General features: G+C 45.6%; 1 protein-coding gene across 1 annotated transcript in view; it reads right to left on the bottom strand.

Moving 5' to 3' along the window:
• LOC111820053 (probable global transcription activator SNF2L2) overlaps positions 1-17589 on the bottom strand; it is a 37578-nt gene extending 19989 nt beyond the window's left edge. The window contains exon 1 of the mRNA XM_023728561.1: positions 17091-17589. The gene's annotated coding sequence lies outside the window, so the exon portion shown is untranslated. The remainder of the gene's footprint in view (positions 1-17090) is intronic.
• Positions 17590-18604: the final 1015 nt, after the last annotated feature.

Raw genomic sequence — 18604 nt, 5'->3', positions numbered from 1 at the left:
TGGTACAACAAAGAGGCACCCTTATTTAGCGTTATTTTCCCCACCATCTCCAGAAGTGATCAGAAGGGACAGTTTAAGAGACGGTCCTCCTGCCCGATAATCAACTGAAGGTGAGACACGTGGACAGCTGAGGTGAGGAATTTATCCCCAGCCTCTCTCTAGTCCAGGGCCCCCAAGAGAAGTTAATCCTGACTGTTGGATCAGACCTACCTCAGACAAGGTGTGGAAATTCTGGTTCTCCAATATTCCATCACCTACACTCCAAGACTTCTTGGCATCCTCATTGGGGAACTGCCTCCTGGGGTGGGTATGACTACACCTTGGCTATGAGCCAAAACAATTAGCTGTTTTCCAAATAAATTAAATGACAAAAATCAACGATCCCCTCATATACCGCTGGTAATTGTTATACTTTATGTTGTCATCTATGATGATGTTACCTTGGAGGCACACACCTGTACACAGAGAACGTTTCTGCTGACACCCTCACAAAACACAGAATGAGACACCCCGAGTGATCTGCTTCCCAGCCCGTTGCTTAGTGATTCCATGGCAGGGGTGGAATTAGACTATCGTGGCCTGGCCACCCACAGCAGGCCTCTTTCCAGAGGGAAAGAGAAGTTAAAGGGGAGATACAAAATAAACCACATTAGTTCCATTCTTAGCTACCTACAGTTACCTCTCATGAACATCAAGAGGGTGAAGGCAATGAGGACAGGTTCTTGTTCTTCACTCCTGTATCCCCAGCACCTCAAACAGTAGTTAACCCAAACCAGCCACTGCCGTCGAGTCAATTCCGACTCATAGCGAGTAGCTAACATGCACTAAAGAAACTAGTTGCTGTTGAATCCGCTCTGACTCATGGCGACCCCATGTGTGTCAGAGAAGAACTGAGCTCCATAGGGTTTTCAGTGGCTGACTTTTCAGAAGTGGATCACCAGGCCTTTCTTCAGAGATGCCTCTGGGTGGACTCAAACCTCCAACCTTTTGGTTGACAGCAAGTGTGTTAACAATTTGCAACACCCAGGGACTCCACAGTAAGTACGCAAACAACACCTGATGAATGAAGTATGGACAAATTTCAAGGGCAAACTATTAACAACCAAAACCAAAATAACCAAGCCAGTTGCCATCGAGTCGGTTTCAACTCACAGTGACCCTGTGTGTGTTGGAGTAGAATTGCACTACATAGGGTTTTCAAGGTAGTGACCTTTCTGAAGCAGATAGCCAGGCCTTTCTTCCAAGGCACCTCTGGGTGGGTTCGAACTGCCAACTTTTGGTTAGTAGTTGAGTGCTTAACCATTTGTGTCACCCAGGGACTCCTCAAACTATTATTAATTTTATAAATAAAAACCAAGCAAATAATCCGAGAAGCTGGACTATATGAAGAAGAAGGGGGCATCAGGATTGGAGGAAGACTCATTAACAACCTGCAACATGCAGAAGACACAACCTTGCTGGGTGAAAGTGAAGAGGACTTGAAGCACTTACTGATGAAGATCAAAGACTACAGCCCTCAGTACGGATTACACCTCAACATAAAGAAAACAAAAATCCTCACAACTGGACCAATAAGCAGTATCATGATAAATGGAGGAAAGATTGATGTTGTCAAGGATTTTATTTTACTTGGATCCACAATCAACGCCCACGGAAGCAGCAGTCAGGAAATCAAATGACGTATTGCACTGAGCAAATTTGCCGCGAAAGACCTCTTTAAAGTGTTCAGTAGCAAAGATGGCACTTTGAGGAGTAAGATGCACCTTACCCAAGTGACTGATATTTTCAGTTGCATCATATGCATGTGAAAGCTGGACAATGAGTAAGGAAGACCAAAGAAGAATCGACACCTTTGAAGCACGGTGTTGGCAAAGAATACTGAACATACCATGGACTGCCAGAAGAATGAACAAATCTGTCCTGGAAGAAGTACAGCCTGAACGCTCCTTGAAAGCGAGGATGGCAAGACTGTCTCACGTACTTTGGACGTGTTATCAGAAGGGACCAGTCCCTGGAGAAGAACATCATGCTTCGTAAAGTAGACGGTCATCGAAAAATAGGAAGCCCCTCAATGAGATGGACTGACACAGTGGCTGCAACGAGGGGCTCAAACATAACAATGGCTGTGAGGATGGGGCAGGACCGGGCAGGGTTTCGTTCGGTTGTACGTGTGGTCGCTATGCCTGAGAACCAACTCGATGGCACCTAACATCAACAACAACAACAACAACACAGAGTAACCCGTGCTTGAAGTGTGTTCACATAAAGAACTCTTAAAAATGTAGACAAGAATTCAGGCCATTCTGATAAATAAATTAGGTCTCAAACAGGAAGCAGAGAAGGGCTATGTGGAGTGATTATAAGCAGGGCATTACTTAAATTCTTTTGTTGATACGAGACGGGACTAAGAGAACCCAGTTTAAGTGGTTTCTAAAACAAGAGGGGAGCTTCGAGGGTGAATTATAGCCTTGAAGTCACTAGAGAGCTAAGGGTTGTTATTTATTCTATGTGATTAACAAAGCAGGCAGAACTTTTTTTTTTTTTTTTTTTTTTGCATTCCATCCCCACACACGCACACATGTTCAGTCAGCATTTTAAATTTAGGAAGCTGACGTCAATTCAGGGGTAATACAAGTTATAATGTTCTTTCATGTACATCAGCCAACTACTACCACCCTTTATTTTTTAATGAATAAAAGGAAATTGCTTACTTCCTGTTAATGCTTCACCTTGAAACCACCTTCAATAGGTATTACTGTAACGTACCATAAGTCTGAACAATGAAGACACCAACATTTAGCCTGGTATTTCTACGTCTCATGTTTTATATTTTGATACAGATTAACTCATAATACTACCTGCAACACACATCATCACTTTTATCTTGAAATCTTGTCGAATTTTATAATTACTGGTATATTGTTGCTGTTAGTTGCTATCAAATTGATTCTGACTCATGGCGATTCCATGTGCTACAGAGTTGTTGTGCAGAATAGAACTGCTTTATAGAGTTTTCAAGGCTGTGACCTTTTCAAAGAAGATCTCTAGGCCTGTTTTCTGAGGTGGTTCTGGGTGGGCTCGAACCGCCAATCTCTAAGCTAGGAGTTGAGCACTTAACCGTTTGCAATACCTAGGGACCTAATTACTGGTATACAGTCCCCTAAAAATGCTCCTCATTTTTTGTTAAAGGAAACTGCTAAAATCTTGTTAAAGGGAAGGTTAGCAGGGACATGGAAGACTGTGGGCATATGCAGGCAATCCCCATCTTACGACATATTCAAGGTATGACAAACCGCACTTACGACCGTCCAGTTTTTTTTTTTGTACATCTTATCATTAGTAATATGTACTACATACAATGTTGCAGCGTGTATTTGCTGATGTTATCGTTCTCAGATGTTCACCCACAGATGTTCAATTTTATGATTTACCGCTCAAAACACTGCTGTATAGATTTAGTTTTCTAAACTAAATCAGGGGCTTCAGTTGCCTGAAAACATGGACTCAAACGCTGATTGCTTTGCTGAAGTCGAATAGGCAGATTCGGGAAGCTGCAAGATGTTACCGTGAAATGTATGAAGGAAAACAGAAAAGGACCATACAGACAACTCTCACTGATTTTTCTGACTAGAAGCGCCATCCTCATTCCCAGGGATAATCCAGATGATCCAGAACCTTCCACAAGTGGAGTTATTACCACAACTGACAAAATGCCAATGTCGTCCAACTCTTCTTTCTCACTGGAGTAAATTTTTATGACTTACGTATTTTTTTATGTATGCATGTATGTGTTAAAATATATCTGTAAGTTTATATGTGATGTTTCCAACCTCCAAAGACAAATATATATCAGATTTATGAAGACACTGACAATAAAAGACAATAATAATCAAAACTAAAAAAAAAAAAAGAAAAGCGGTATTCGACTTAGGTCATAACCGACTTTCAAAAGAGTCGTTGGAACGGAACCCGGTCATAAGTTGGGGACTACCTGTAAGTGGAATACAGGAACATGTTACACAGGAACCTTTTTGATAAGAAGAGTTTTCAGATGCGTGGACTGACTAAAAATGATGGCTCAGAGAATTAGCACAGTTCAGCAAATAAGGGGACGTGCCCCTTCCACAGAGCTAATGAGTAGCCAGGAGATGACTGGTCAGAAAACTTGAATGAGAAACTCGCTGGCTTCTGACCGAGAGCCCAGAGACCTGGGGGTCTTGTCTCAGGGCCACCACCAACTCCGGCTCTGGGCAAAGTGCTTTGCCTCTTGGGTGCGTCCTCATCTATGGAGGCTCAGAAGATGCTTAAAGGTCCCTTCCGCCTGTCTATTAATGGCTCCACCTGTGCTTCTGCAGCATTTTACAGACTTCATCCACACCTACGGATGGTAGAGTTCATTAACGACCCTCCATAGCCAAATCAAGGCTGTCCCAGGACTTGCTCCTTGCTGCCATCAGCCAACTGTACCAAGAGGTTGCTGTTGCTGGCTGCAATCCATTAGTTACCTTCATTAGCATTCACTCTCTGGTAAACCCAGCTCCCCAATGAAATATAAACACAATTATGAAACTATTTTACAAATTAAATTCTGAACATGTTAAGTTTGAGATGCCTGAGGGGCAGCCTAGTGGTAATACTTTCTACTGGTTGAAAAATGAAATTGTTACCTCTGGAGATAGTGAGTCCCTCATTGCAGGAGGTATTCAAGGAGAAGCTGAAAAAGCAATGGATGGGTGGTTGAACTCGCTGGGTTTTTAATAGGTCTCTTTTCAATGTGTACTTCTACGAATCCAAGCTTTATGGTATAATGTTCTATTGTCATAATGTTCATTACGAACATGTTGGCTATTAAGTTGGATATTTGTTGCTGGTGTTGTTGTTAGTTGCCATGGAATTGGCTGTGACTCGTGGTGACCTTATGTAGAATGGAACGAAATGCTGCCCGGTTCTACACCATCTTCATCATCGCTGGTATCTCGGAGTTCACTGTTGCGGTTATCGTGTCAATCCATCTTGTAGAGGGTTTCCCTCATTTTTGCTAATCCTCTACTTCACTAAACATGATGTCCTTTCTAGCAAATGGTCTCTCCTGATGACGTGCCCAAAGTAAGCAAGCCAAAGTTTCACCATCCTCGCTTCTAAGGCGCATTCAAAGAGGAGGACCTCTCCAAGATAAGACCCACAATCCTGGTTTCTTAATCCTTCCTCTTCATTCCTGGCTGCAACTTTATTTAACAGTTCAAGTACACAGTATAACTTTGCCACAACATAAAGAAACTTAGCGGGATAAATGACAAATCGCTGTAAGTCCCAAGCAGAGGCACATGTAATTACCAAGTTAGTGTGGTTACGGTTTAAACTCCAACACGAGCCAACTCAACTTCTCCTTCCCCAACCTCGCTGGCAACCTTAGGAATCCTAGTCCCTTTCTTTCTTCTCCAAAGCACTAATGAAGTGATGGAAGTGGGGTGGTGAGGGTGGAGGTGGTTACAGTATGTGGTGGGGGCTCAGATAAACCCAATAGGGTAGTGCTCTGCTGCTAACCAGAAGGTTGGCGGTTCGAACCCACCCAGCCGCTCCCCAGAAAAAGACCTGGCAGTTTGCTTCTGTAAAGATTACAGCCTAGGAAACCCTATGGGGCAGTTCAACTCTGTCACATGGGGTCACTGTGAGTTGAAATAGACTCAATGACATCCAACAACAGGTTTATCTGTAAGATAAGACTAAAATCTACTTGTAGTATATATTGGGGGAGGAAAGGGGAGTTTTACACTGTTACAGAAAAGAATGATGTGTTCCATAATTATATGGCTAACATAATAAAATATGTCTGCAGGGGAGGGAAGCATTGGTCCCCTATCCTCCCCCATTTTCCTTCCCTCTCCGAGCGCAGGGCTCCCTCAGGGCCAGGCTGCTGGGTTCTTAGCCAAGAATTTTTCAGCAGGACACTCTGTCTTCTTCTTGTCCTTACTCTCCTGCCTTTATAAACTGGGGGGTGTGTTTTTAAAAATAAAAGACCCTGCAGCTTCCCACCACCCCAGCCACCAGTTATCCTCCCTAAGTCCACATCTTCACCCTCTCCCCTTAGATGAAAGGCTCAGGACGTACGTCTGCATATTAAAGGGATAGTCAAGTGCATGAAATTTTAAGGGTCACCAGCCCAGTCATGACAACCACGACAAAACTTACGCCTGTGGAGAACATACTGTCTTACTGCAATCAACCGAAATACCAAAGACCACCCCCATCTGTAGTAAAACTGAAACACACCCACATAGGCTTCGTAATAATTTCAGTGACTGGAATTGAGGAGACATTTCATCACATCCCCATTTAAAAGATGAGGGCAGGAAGGGGTGATGTAGCTTGCTCAAGGTCACGTCTCTAACAGGAGGGGAACCACAAATAGACCTTTTTATCTCTTGACTCGTAGCCCGGTACCGAGCCGCTAAACCAGGCAAGACCCTCCGCCAGTATCGACAGCGTGTTCTCGGCCAGAACAATGCTCAGGAGTGGCAAGTGCAGGACAAAGAAACAAAGATGGAAATAATGCACGAGATATTTTGCCAGGACTAGGGTTTGGTTGTGATAATACATTAATTTGTGAAGAGACAGAGAAATAAAGAGAATGTCCAGAAAGAATCTGAGATAAAGACACTATCAGGAACCAAAGATGTCTGTGGTATATAATTAAACATCCAGAGGGCCCATTTTACTTATTTATTCCCAACTGTCCAGGAGCCCCTGGGTGGCACAAATGGTTAGGCACTTGACTACTAACCATAAGGCTGGTGGTTCGAATCCACCCAGAGGCACCTTGAGAAGAAATGTCTGGTGATCTACTTCCCATAAAGTCACCACTGAAAACCCTGTGGAACAATCTATTCCATGGCAACTGCTTTGCTTTTGGTATTGAGTATCCACTGGGTACAAGGCATGCAATCAGCTGTCAGTTGCCAAGGAGTCAGCTCCAACTCATGGTGACTCCACATGTGTCCGAGTAAAACTGTGCTCCACAGGGGTCTTCAATGGCTAATTTTTCAGAAGTAGATTGCCAGGCATTTCTTCCAAGGTGCCTCTAGGTAGACTTGAACCTCCAACCTTTGGGTTAGCAGCCGGGCTTTAACGGCACCATCCAGAGACTCCATGTGGGGTATACAAAAATGACCAGCGGGCTTCCTCCAGGACTGTCAAGGTCTGATAGGGAAATAAGACTTATACTCAAATTGCAACAAGAAAAAAGAAAGGACGATCGTATAAGACATAAAGGCGTATAACTGAAGTGTCCAGTGCAGTTACAGGGCAGGAGAAATGATTTTCAGCCTGGAGGGATGGAGGGAAGGAGGGCATCAGAGAAAGCTTAATGGAGAAGGTGGTATGTTAGCTAGGCCTTGAAAAAAAAAATGTTTCCTAGAAACTTTAGTTTTCTACTAACAGAAAGAGTCTGGAAAGCACAGCAACCTTACCAAAACACACAAAAAACCAGTTATCCTTGAATTGATTCCAACACCTGGGATGGAACAGATTCCAGCTGCACTCCATAGGGTTTTCAAGGCTGTGATCTTTCAGATGCAGATCTCCAGACCTTTCTTCCGAGGCACCTCTGAGTGAGTCTGAACCAACAACCTTTCACCACCCAGGGACTTTAACCAGATAACACCTCTAAAACTACCCCTCGCCAGACTTAACGGGGAGGCAGAGAGAAATCTTGGCTGTCCAGCGTCTCTTTTTCGCCTCCGGCTTTATAGAAAGAATTTGAGGTTCAGGTTAAAGGTGGAATATTAGAAACAAAAATCAAGCCCAGTCGAGAGCCGTAAGAGTAGCGCAGCCTTTTTTAAAGTTTTCTGGCTGTTACAGAAGATAACTCTCAGCAGATAGTCAAGATAAAAGTTCTTTTTATGTCTGTTTGTTGATTCAGAACAGCTCCCCTGACCTGAAGGCTGCTTCTCGTTTTCCCTGTAGCTTTCTCTAGAAATGAATTGATAATTCACCCACAAGAAGTAGCAACGCCCTTCGAACTGGGACACAGTGCTGTTATTCTTGACAGGGGAGAAGGGAGTGGGTAAGGAGAACAGCAATGAAGATAAAGGAAATAAATCTACCAGAAGTTTCTTTTTGAGAGGCCAAGGTTGTCTGGGTAGACAGAGAAACACTACTAAGGCCCACAGTGCTTCTTGGCTGAAGACGCACAACTTTAAACAGCACCCAGCATGATTTGTGGCACGGATAAAAATGGCACTGGGCTTAAAGTTAACATTTTAAAGTTGCTCATGCAAAACGCTAGAAAGAACTTAACACATTTCCTCCGCATTCTCATGGTTATTCCTGTAGCTTACCATTCGTTTCAAAATCAAATATGTGTTTAAAAGGCGACGGGGGAGGAACAACTCAGAAGAGGAGGCTGAGAATGGCTGCAAGACTCAAAGGATGTAATCAGGCAATGTCACTGAACTGTTCACACAGAAACTGTTGAATTGGTGCATGCTTTGCTGTATATATTCTCAACAACAACAAAAATAAAATAAATTATTTAAAAAAACCCAAACACAGAGCTGGAGAAAAATGCAGAACAAAATTCTAACTCATAAAAAAGACCAGACTTACTGGCCTGACAGAGACTGCAGAAACCCTGAGACTATGGCCCCCGGAAACCCTTTTAGCTCAGTACGGAAGTCACTCCCGGGGTTCACCCTTCAACCAAAGATTAGACAGGCCCATAAAACAAAACGAGACTAATGGGGTACAACAGTCCAGGGACAAGGACTAGAAGGCAGGAGGGGACAGGAAAGTTGGTAATAGGGAACCCAAGGTCAAGAAGGGAGAGTGTGGACATGTCGTGGGGTTGTTAACCAATGTCACAAAACAATATGTGTACTAACTGTTTAATGAGAAACTGTTCGTTCCGTAAACCTTCATCTAAAGTACAATAAAAATAAATAAATAAAAATTAAAAATTTTTAAAAACCCAAACAAACAATAATTTAGCTGAACTCGTAAAGAATGTCTGCCTTGAGCATCATGCTCTTTTAAGAACTATCTATAGGGGATCAAACTGACAATAGCAACTCGAAAGGTTAGATAGGAACCTTAGGGGGCAGTGAGTTGATGGGGGGGGGGGAACAATTCAGAAAGGGAGGATGAGAATGGTTGCACAACTTGAAGAAGGTAATCAGTGTTCCTAAATTGTACATGTAGAAACTGTTGGATGGGTACATGCTCTGCTGTGTATATTCTCAACAACAACAATAAAAAATAAAATAAATGATATATACAGAAAAAAGGTGTTGGGTTAAAAATGTGTTGTTTGTTGAACTTCTGTGAATTTATCTTCATCTTTCAATTAAGGAAACAAATTAGGACCTGAGTCGCTACCTTCACTTTACATAACGCTTCACTGGATCCACCCTTGCCCACAGGCAAGCCTGGCAAAGGCTCAGCACAGGACAGAAGATAACAACAGACTCAGCAGCAGTTAATTAGTCCCTCGTGATCCCAAGGAGCTGCCTCAACAGGATCCTGGCTTTTAACAGTATCACCCCTGCAGATACCACCGCCTGTCTGCCAGTGTGTTGTACTGGGGCAGGTTGGTTGTTGCTGTCTGCTGGAAGCTATTTCAAATACCAGCGGGGTCACCCATCGTGGACAGGTTTCAGCAGAACTTCCAGACTAAGACTAGGAAGAAAGGCCTGGTGATCTACTTCCAAAAATGACCCAAAGAAAACACAAGGGATCACAGCAGACTGTTGTCGAATATAGGGCTGGAAGATGAGCCCCCTAGGTTGAAGACACTCAAAATACACAGTGACTGCAATAATGGACTGGAGCAAAGCAACGATCATGAAGGCAATGCAGGACCAGGCAACATTTAGTTCTGTTACACCTAAGGTCGCCATGAGTCGGAGCCAATTCTAACAACAGATACCATGAGGAGTCTAGCCGTGATGCAATCTGAGGCTCCTCGGTGACAAATGACAACGTTTCCACAAAGGAAAATTGCTTTTAAAAGGGTGTTTAAGAGCAAACCCTAGAAGTCCCTCAACAAAAGAGTACTCTCCAGAGACCATCCCTCTCATCCACTGGGTGAGAGGTAAAGGTAATCACAGGTAACCATCAGTTCCAAAATCCAGGTGGACCCAAACTGCTAGCCACCTGGTAAAAAGAAACAAACCCAAACCAACCAACCGAAGCTTCCAAGCAGGGCACCCTGAAATGCACCACTATCTCGTGGATGATCACACTATGCCTGTCCTCCCTGAGTTACCTGTCCTCCCTGAGTTACCTGTTCTCCCTAAGTTACCTCAGGCCCCTTGACAAGGCAAATTCATTTTGTATCCTGGTAAGAATCAATGAAAGCCACTTCCTTCTCAGGTCAGCTGAGATGATTTTATTTACACATGAAATCTAAAGAAGAGACTGAAACACATACTTTAAAAACTTTTCTGGTTGAGATGGCACACTTTTTACGTAGAAATAAATTCTGACCTTCTATGCTGAATGAACCAAGGCCATGTGATACGTGAGCCTTGATGTGCCCAATCTGCCTGATTTTCACAGTAACAACAAAAATTCAAGAATGAATCTTCCAAGTTTACCACAATTAAAATGAATAATGGCCATTTACGATGAGAATATGCCTTTTTTTTTAATCACCACACACTTCATTTAACCTCTCTGAGTTTCAAGTTCCTCACCTACAAAATAACCATAATTCTAGAAGGCGAGGATCCTCAATTTTGACACGAAACAAATAAAATATTAGATATGAAGACACTTTGTGAGCAATAATATACGAATGTGCATTATTGCAATTATGCCAGGACCCTTCTAACTGGCTCCCATCTCCACCTTCTGCTTGAACCTACAATCTGCCAGATTTATCTTTCTAAAAATACTGCTATGGACCCCTGGTGGTACAAGGGTTCAGTGCTCAGCTGTTAACTGGAAGGCTGGCAGTTTGAACCCACCCAGCAGCTCTGTGGGAGAAAGTCCTGGCGATCTGTTCCAGCAAAGACTGTTGTTGTTGTTAGGTGCCATCGAGTCGGTTCTGACTCACAGCGACCCTGCGTACTACAGAGCGATACACTGCCCAGTCCTGCGCCACCCTCACAATCATTAAGCTTCAGCCTGTTGTTGCAGGCACTGTGTCAGTCTATCTCATCGAGAGTCTTTCTTTTTTTTGCTGATCCTCCACTTTACCAAGCATGATGTCCTTCTTCAGGGACTGGTCCTTCCTGCTAACATGTCCAAAGTATGTGAGATGAAGTCTTGCCATCCTCACTTCTAAGGAGCATTCTGGCTGTACTTCTTCCAAGACAGATTTGTTCATTCTTCTGGCAGTTCATGGGATGTTCAATATTCTTCACCAACACAGTAATTCAAAGGCATCCATTCTTCTTCAGTCTTCTTTATTCACTGTCCAGCTTTCACATGCATGTGAGGTGAGCGAAAATATCATGGCTTGAGTCAGGCGCACCTTAGTCCTTAAACTGACATCTTTGCTTTTAACACTTCAAAGAGGTCTTTTGCAGCAGATTTGTCCAACACAATGTGTCATCTGATTTCTTGACTGCTGCTTCCATGGGCGTTGACTGTGGATCCAAGTAAAATGAAATCCTTGACAACTTCAATCTTTTCTCTGTTTATCATAATGCCATAAAGATTACAGTCAAGAAAACCCTATGGGGCAGTTCTACTCTGTCACATGGGGTCGCTGTGAGTCGGAGTCAACTCGAGGGCACTCAACAACAACAACAAAATATTGCTACATTCATGAATCCTCTTGCTCAAAACTTTTGAGACCAGCTTCCAATACACACCGGATAAAATATTCATGCTTTAGCCTAGAAGTGAAGTTGTTCTATAATCGCCAATACATTTTTCTGATAATTCTCCCCTACTGGAACTGCTTGCCCCAGAGAACTCGGTCAAATCAGGAACACGGCTCTTCAGCCAGCCTCTTCATGCTTGGTCCCCATGATCTCAGGGCTCTCTTCTGACCCCACCCCTGCCATCCTCCTGCGGCAAACTGAAAAATAAAAGCCAAACCAGTTGTCATGGAGTCGATTCTGACTCATGGCAAAACCCCATGTGTGTCAGGGTAGAACTGTGCTCCACAAGGTTTTCAAGACTATGACCTTTCAGAAACAGATCTCCAGGCCTTTCTTCTGAGTCACCTCTGGATGGGTTTGAACTGCCAACCTTTCGGTTAGGTTAGTGTTCAAGCACTTGATCATTTGCACCACCCAGGGACTCCACAGCAACCCTACCCCATCTTAAAGACCTTGTCTGTCCCATGGGCCAAGAGAGTTCACTCTGATCGCTCCCTGGACCAACAACCTGTACAGCTCACCATGTTTAAATGTCCAGCTCTATCCTTTAAAACACATAAATTCTCAATTATAGGCCATCTATTTTTTTTTCTTTTTTTGCAGAATTCTAGGCTCTGCTTAAAGGCTTTTCAGCACATATAGGACTACAGCACAATAGCAAACCACCAAATAGTTGCAAATATTTATACACAGCATCCAGGTTAGCCCAATGCGGGGAGATGGGAGAGGGGTCTCATGGACATTCAACTTCCACTTGGGATGACTTACCTCCCAAATGGGATGGCCAAAACCGCACTAGGCCACATCAAGTAGGTAAGGAGACAGGCAATCGTTCCAAACAAGAGCAATACAATCCAAATACCAAGGATATAGAATTTCCCTTCAACTACTGTTAGCCTGTGAACCAGTGGACTCCGATCCTTTTCGGTCAGAACTTTCCATCTTAATTTTTTTAAGTAATTTTAAGTCCCAAGTTCTAAATTCGGTTAAAGAAAAGGGCGGGGGGTGGGGGGGATTCTGATTACACTGAATGGTTTTTAAAGCTGACATTTTATTTCATTGTCTATGGATTCCATTCACCAATTTACAAAAGGACCAGACCATATTTAAAGGAGGTCAGTTTCCACAGTTTCTAAAACATTCAGTTGTGCACAGGTATAGATTACATATTAGTATAAGGCTGATTGGTGCTTTGACATTATACCCTAAAACTCTACCAGAGAATTTTACAATGGAATAGACATTACAATAGAGTATTGCCACATTTTTTTAATGTTTCAAATCATACAGGCATGTAGCCTGATTATAATTGTCTGAATGCCCTGAAAGTCTTATTTATCTAATAAAACATCACAATTCACAGCAGGCTTCAATTACATCTAATGCACTATAAATTCAGAAGTCCACAGGGCACCATGTATTTCAACGTTTCAGTCAAAAACTCTGTGTGCCATAGCTAAAGCTCCGTTCCAAATTAGTGAATTAATGAGGTGTTTAGATCCAACATTCAAAAGACCCAACTATCCAGCTATCTAGCTCCTGAATTTACCAGCTCTAGTATATATTTTTTGTAGTCCTGGTGGTGCAGTGGTTAAGAACTCGGTTGCTAACCAAAAAGGTCAGCAGTTCAAATCCACCAGCCACACCTTGGAAACCCTATGGGATAGTTCTACTCCATCTTATAGGGTCGCTATGAGTCGGAATCGACTCAATGTAATGGGTTTGGGTTTTGGTTTTTTATTGTATTTTTTGCTATTGAAATGTAGTCATTCAACTATATTTACCTGTATTTTTAATTATTAGTTAAAAGCTCTCGCACTATATCCTGAATACGATCAAAGAAAAGTTTTATACTATGTGAGAAAAAAATAAAGTTACAATACACAGTGATAAAGTTGTAAAGTTTTCTACACCCACGTTGCAGAATCCTATTGAACTTGGTGATAAATATCTTGGACAAATAAATATGCTATCTTTCGTAGTGAGTCTGGCATAACTACATTTTTTACTTCTATATTATTGTTGTTAGGTGTCATCGAGTCAGTTCCAACTCATAATGACCCTATAGGACAGAGGAGAACTGCCCCATAGGGTTTCCAAGGAGCGGCTGGGGGGTTTGAACTGCCGACCTTTTGGTTAGCAGCTGAGCTCTTAACCAGTGTGCCACCAGGGCTCCTTACTTCAATACATACACCCTGATAAACATGAAGCCACAGTTTTCTATGTAGAAAAGATAAAACACTCCAACCAAAAAAAAAAAAACCAAACCCCTTGCCATCCAGTTGATTTCAACTCATGGTGACCCCATGTACAGTATTACGGAGTAGAACTACATCATACGGTTTTCTTGGCTGTAATCTCTATGGAAGCAAATCACCAGGCCTTTCTTCTGTGGTGCCACTGGGTGGGTTCAAACAGCCAAGCTTTTAGGTTAGCAGCAATCACACATCGCTTATGTCACCCCGGAATCTATGATAAACACCCTATTGTTGTTGGGTGCCCTCGATTCCGACTCATAGTGACCCTATAGGACAGAGTACAACCGTCCCATAGGGTTTCCAAGGAGCAGCTGGTGGATTTGAACTGCTGACCTTTTGGTTAGCAGCCGTAGCTCTTAACCACTGCGCCACCAGGACTCCAATCAACACCCCAGGCCTTCCTAAATACTCCACCGAATAATTTAGACCATTGGTACTTTCTATTCCCAACAACTTATGGAATGATCCGTATATTAACTGGCTAGACGTTCAAGTTCCATAATGCAAACTCTCCCAAAAATGGCAGAAAATTCGGCATCCTCTATTCAGTCAAAAACAATCTAAAAAACACAACACTCAAGGCAAAGGAACAATTTAGAAAATACTTCTTTTACATAAAGAAAAAAAAAAGTGACAAGAAAAATCAGAAATAGTCCCCAAATGTGGCTTTGCACACTGGGGAACTCTGCTCATCTGTTCACCAGAAATACTGAAGAAGGAAAGTTTGACTCATGTAAAGAGGGTTCTAGGGACATTTCGTGAGGCCTTAACTAACTGTCCATCACTTCCCTTAAAGTCATCTTGACTGGGAACAATGGGAATCAAAACTTCTGGTGGTTAACTCAGGCCCTCTCGTCCCTCACTCAATTCGCTAGTGCTGGGAAATACCCCTTAGCCTCGTTTATTTGTGAGAATTCAGTGCTTCTCACGGCAGCACCTCAAGACGTCATAAATAGTGATTTATTATTTCTCTGGAGTATCCAAAAGCTGCTGACCTAGGAGAGTTTGACAAAGGCCTTGTTTGCAAAGAAAGACTTCTAAAGAAAAAAAAAACAAACAAAAAACCAGCAGACAGCGCCACTTTTACAATTTATGAAAGTCTTCTCTTTTATGGTCTTGCTACAACACATAGTAAGCCTTTAAAATGAAATATCCGAACAATACAGTAATCTGAGGGGGATCACAACTAACCTCCTGGGGGAAAAAAAATGAGATATGCTTTTTTATACCGATCTGCAGAATGACTTCTCTTAATCAAAGAAAAAACGTTTTCAATAATTATCTGCCAAAGTACTACGGTCTAGCTCCAAAATTTTAAGCAGAATTCAAGCATTCACAATATAATGCTAGCTGAGGCGCTTTTTATTTTTTTTTTGTCAATTCCAAGCCTCAGGTGTTGGTCAAAGAACTTTTCAAGAAACTTGACAAGAAATGCTCAAAAACCACTTTAAAACCGAACAAAAGAAAAGATCTAAGGCTGCTTTGAACACACTCTTGCGGTGAATATTTTCTGAGACACCACAGTGCAGCCAGTCCGGATGCTGGATGTAGCTGCTAAGGGGGGCGGCTGCCTTGACGAAAGCTCTCCCTCACCAGGGCCAGCTCTTCACGGGTTCTCATACCCCAAACTCCTCATTTATTTTAAAATGGTCTCTACCAGTATGGTATCTCTCCTTAATGCCTCCAACAAAGCAGTAGGACCTCTAGTCTGCTGGGTATTCCTCAATCTACTTCAATAAGTATCTTTTGAATCTAAGAGGTTATAGGAGAGCTTAAAAAAAAAAAAAAAGGTCCAGGAGAATAAAAAGGCGATTAGATCCCTAAAAGAGAAAGTGTGTCTCATTTTGCATAACAATGCACCGACTGGAATTCAAACCGGCCACACCTCCGAACACCTCACCAGCGTGCAAGACCTTCCCGGGGAGCCTTACAAGTCCAGTCAGTGATCGCGAACAAGCCTAGGATACCCTCCCACCAAAAGAACCGATGAAAACAATTCTTAAAACATGAGAACATGCGTCTGTCAATACATTTACACCCCTAACATTGGAGACGGCCTCTAGTTTGGTAGCCAGTAGTTACTGAGTCTCTGGTAGTTGGTCAAGAATTTTCTTCTACTCAATACTCAACCAACACCCTTTTTGTTTATACAAGCAAGGCACACCATCAGGTCTAAGAAAAGAGTCCTTTGAAATGGAAGTTGAAAATTTAACTCTGCTATTGGTAACGCATAGACGTTAAAAATAGCCAGCCACTGCAATAAACCAGCAAACGTGTATCTTTAATTTCTTCATGTTCGATCTGACATTACACCTTCAGCAAGTGCTTAGAAATACACGTCTCCATAATGACCAGAGGTCAATGACATCGTTCCATAAAATACTAACTCGGGTCGCTTGCTTTTGCAAAACGCCCTACCTCCACCAGGCTAAGGAAGGGGGGAAAGGGCGACCACCTTGCAAAACTCTCCCAAAAGTTATATAAACAAAAGAGGGGAGCAGCCCGGCGTGGGCTCTGCACCCATGTGCTACTAAAATTACGTAACACACGGTGCTGACATTAACTAAGCAGTGGATTCTGCACAACACCCCCACTCCCTCGCCGCTCTCCTTCCCGGAGGGGAAAAAAAAAAACCCAAACGCCTGGCAAGGCGAACCTGACGGTTTTGAGCACTGATATTATGGCTGGGTAAATCCTGCGAGAGTTCGAGGCGCATTTAGGCCCGAAGTTTGAACGTGCAACAGCCCCACGGCGCAGCGACTCGAACTCCTCCCCAGACTGGAGGAGGAAGGACTGACAGTGGCGGGCGAGGCCTGCTTCCCCCCTCCCCGGGGCCTCCCGCTGGAAAGTTTTACACGCCATCGATCGCAGTACCGAGAGCCCGTGTCCCCCGCCGGCCTGACTTTGCAGGAAAAGCGAGCCAGCCGGGAGAGCGGAGGGGGCCGGCGGAGAAAGCGATGGAAAGCTCCGCGCATAGCGGGCGGCGGCGGCACAGGCTCCTTACCTGGGGGCGCGGAACAAAAAGCGGCGCTGGGCTCCCGGGTCGGCGGGGACGACGCCGTGGTGGCCGACGCGGGGCTTGGTGGTGAGCGCTAGGCCCGCGCCCGGGGCCCGGCCCCCGCCGCTTCCTCCCGGGCGCGCGTCATGTCACCGCGATCAAACATGTCTGTGCGCTTCGCCGCGGTGACTTCCTGATTCTCGCCGCCCGCGCGCGCACACACTCACACTCACAGCCACGCGCACACGCCGGCCGCCGCCCGCCTCCCGGGCCTCCCCGGCTCCGAGAGGCAGCCTGCGCCGGTTCCCGGAGCCCGGCACACACTCACACTCTCGCGCGTACCCGCCGGCCGCGGGGCTCGCCGCCCCTCCGCCTGGCGCCGCACTTGGCCGCCCTGCCAAACTTTTTTTTCCTGCCTGATCCACAGCCAAGTTCCCGGCGCCCCGCCCCACCCCCGGCAGCCCGGCTGGCCCCGCGCTCACCACCAGCCGCCGCGCACGGCCACCGGATCACCATCAGAAGGCGAGCCAGGCGGCGGGGGCGAGCGCGCAGACACTGGCAGGAGGCGATTTCCCCGCGCGCACCGGAAACCGGCCCTGAGTGCCCGGGCCAGGGCGCGGGGTCCCCGGAGCCCGCACTGCTGCGCCCGCCCCGCGCGGGGCAACGGCGCCAGGGCTGCGTGGCCTGGTGTGGCCAACCTCGGGCACCTGGCTCGGCGTGCGCCCTGCGGCCAGAGGGCGCCGAGGGGCGGGCGTGCCAGCCAGGTTATTTGGGGAAGTGCATCGCGACACCTTTGCAGATGGCATGGCCGTGTTTTGCAAGGCCGAACGGGATGAGGGCAGGCAGGCAGCCAGGTGGCGAGGGAGAGCCGATGAAGGGGCTGACTCGGTTGGGATGAGAATAAACCAAACTCGAAAGCAGGGAGCGAGGAGGAAGGGGTGCGTGTCATCGTTGGGAGGAGGCTCCCACCCGGTCTCCCCGCCTCCCGCCCTCGCCACCCCCCCGCTATCCCTCCCCTCGCAGCCCTTCCCCTTACCCGGCGAACGCCACCGCCTCTGCCCGGGTGCGCGCGGGTCCTGTTTGTGACAGACAGGCAGAGAGGATTATCCGGATCATGGCCTCCCGGCCCGCAGCCGCCGAGGCTCTCCCGGGCCCCCGCGAGCCTCCAACACGCGGACGATCGCGGGCGCTCCACGCCCGCGGTCCTCGCGGTACTGACAAGGGGACGACGTGAAGCATAAGAAAACAGACCCAAGGAAGGGGAGGGCAAAGAAACCGAGCCCGGCGGGCACCTCCGACCTCCCTCTCCGGGCTTCTCCCTCCCTCCCAGCTTGCGGCCCGAGCCGGACACCCAGAACTTCAACACCCAAGCCCGCGCGGTCCCCAGGAACCGGGCGCAGGGACTGCCGCAGCGCCCGGGGGGCAGCTCCTTGGCAGCCCCGGTGCCCACAGGCCTGCCCACCAGTCAGCGCCCCCATCCCCGCCCGAGGAAACGCGGGAAGTGGAGGTGACACTTCCGA

Source organism: Trichechus manatus, unplaced genomic scaffold (genome assembly GCF_000243295.1).
Source record: "Trichechus manatus latirostris isolate Lorelei unplaced genomic scaffold, TriManLat1.0 scaffold00025, whole genome shotgun sequence".
In the NCBI taxonomy this organism is placed as follows: domain Eukaryota; kingdom Metazoa; phylum Chordata; class Mammalia; order Sirenia; family Trichechidae; genus Trichechus; species Trichechus manatus.
This window is presented reverse-complemented; position numbering and strand designations above follow the sequence as displayed.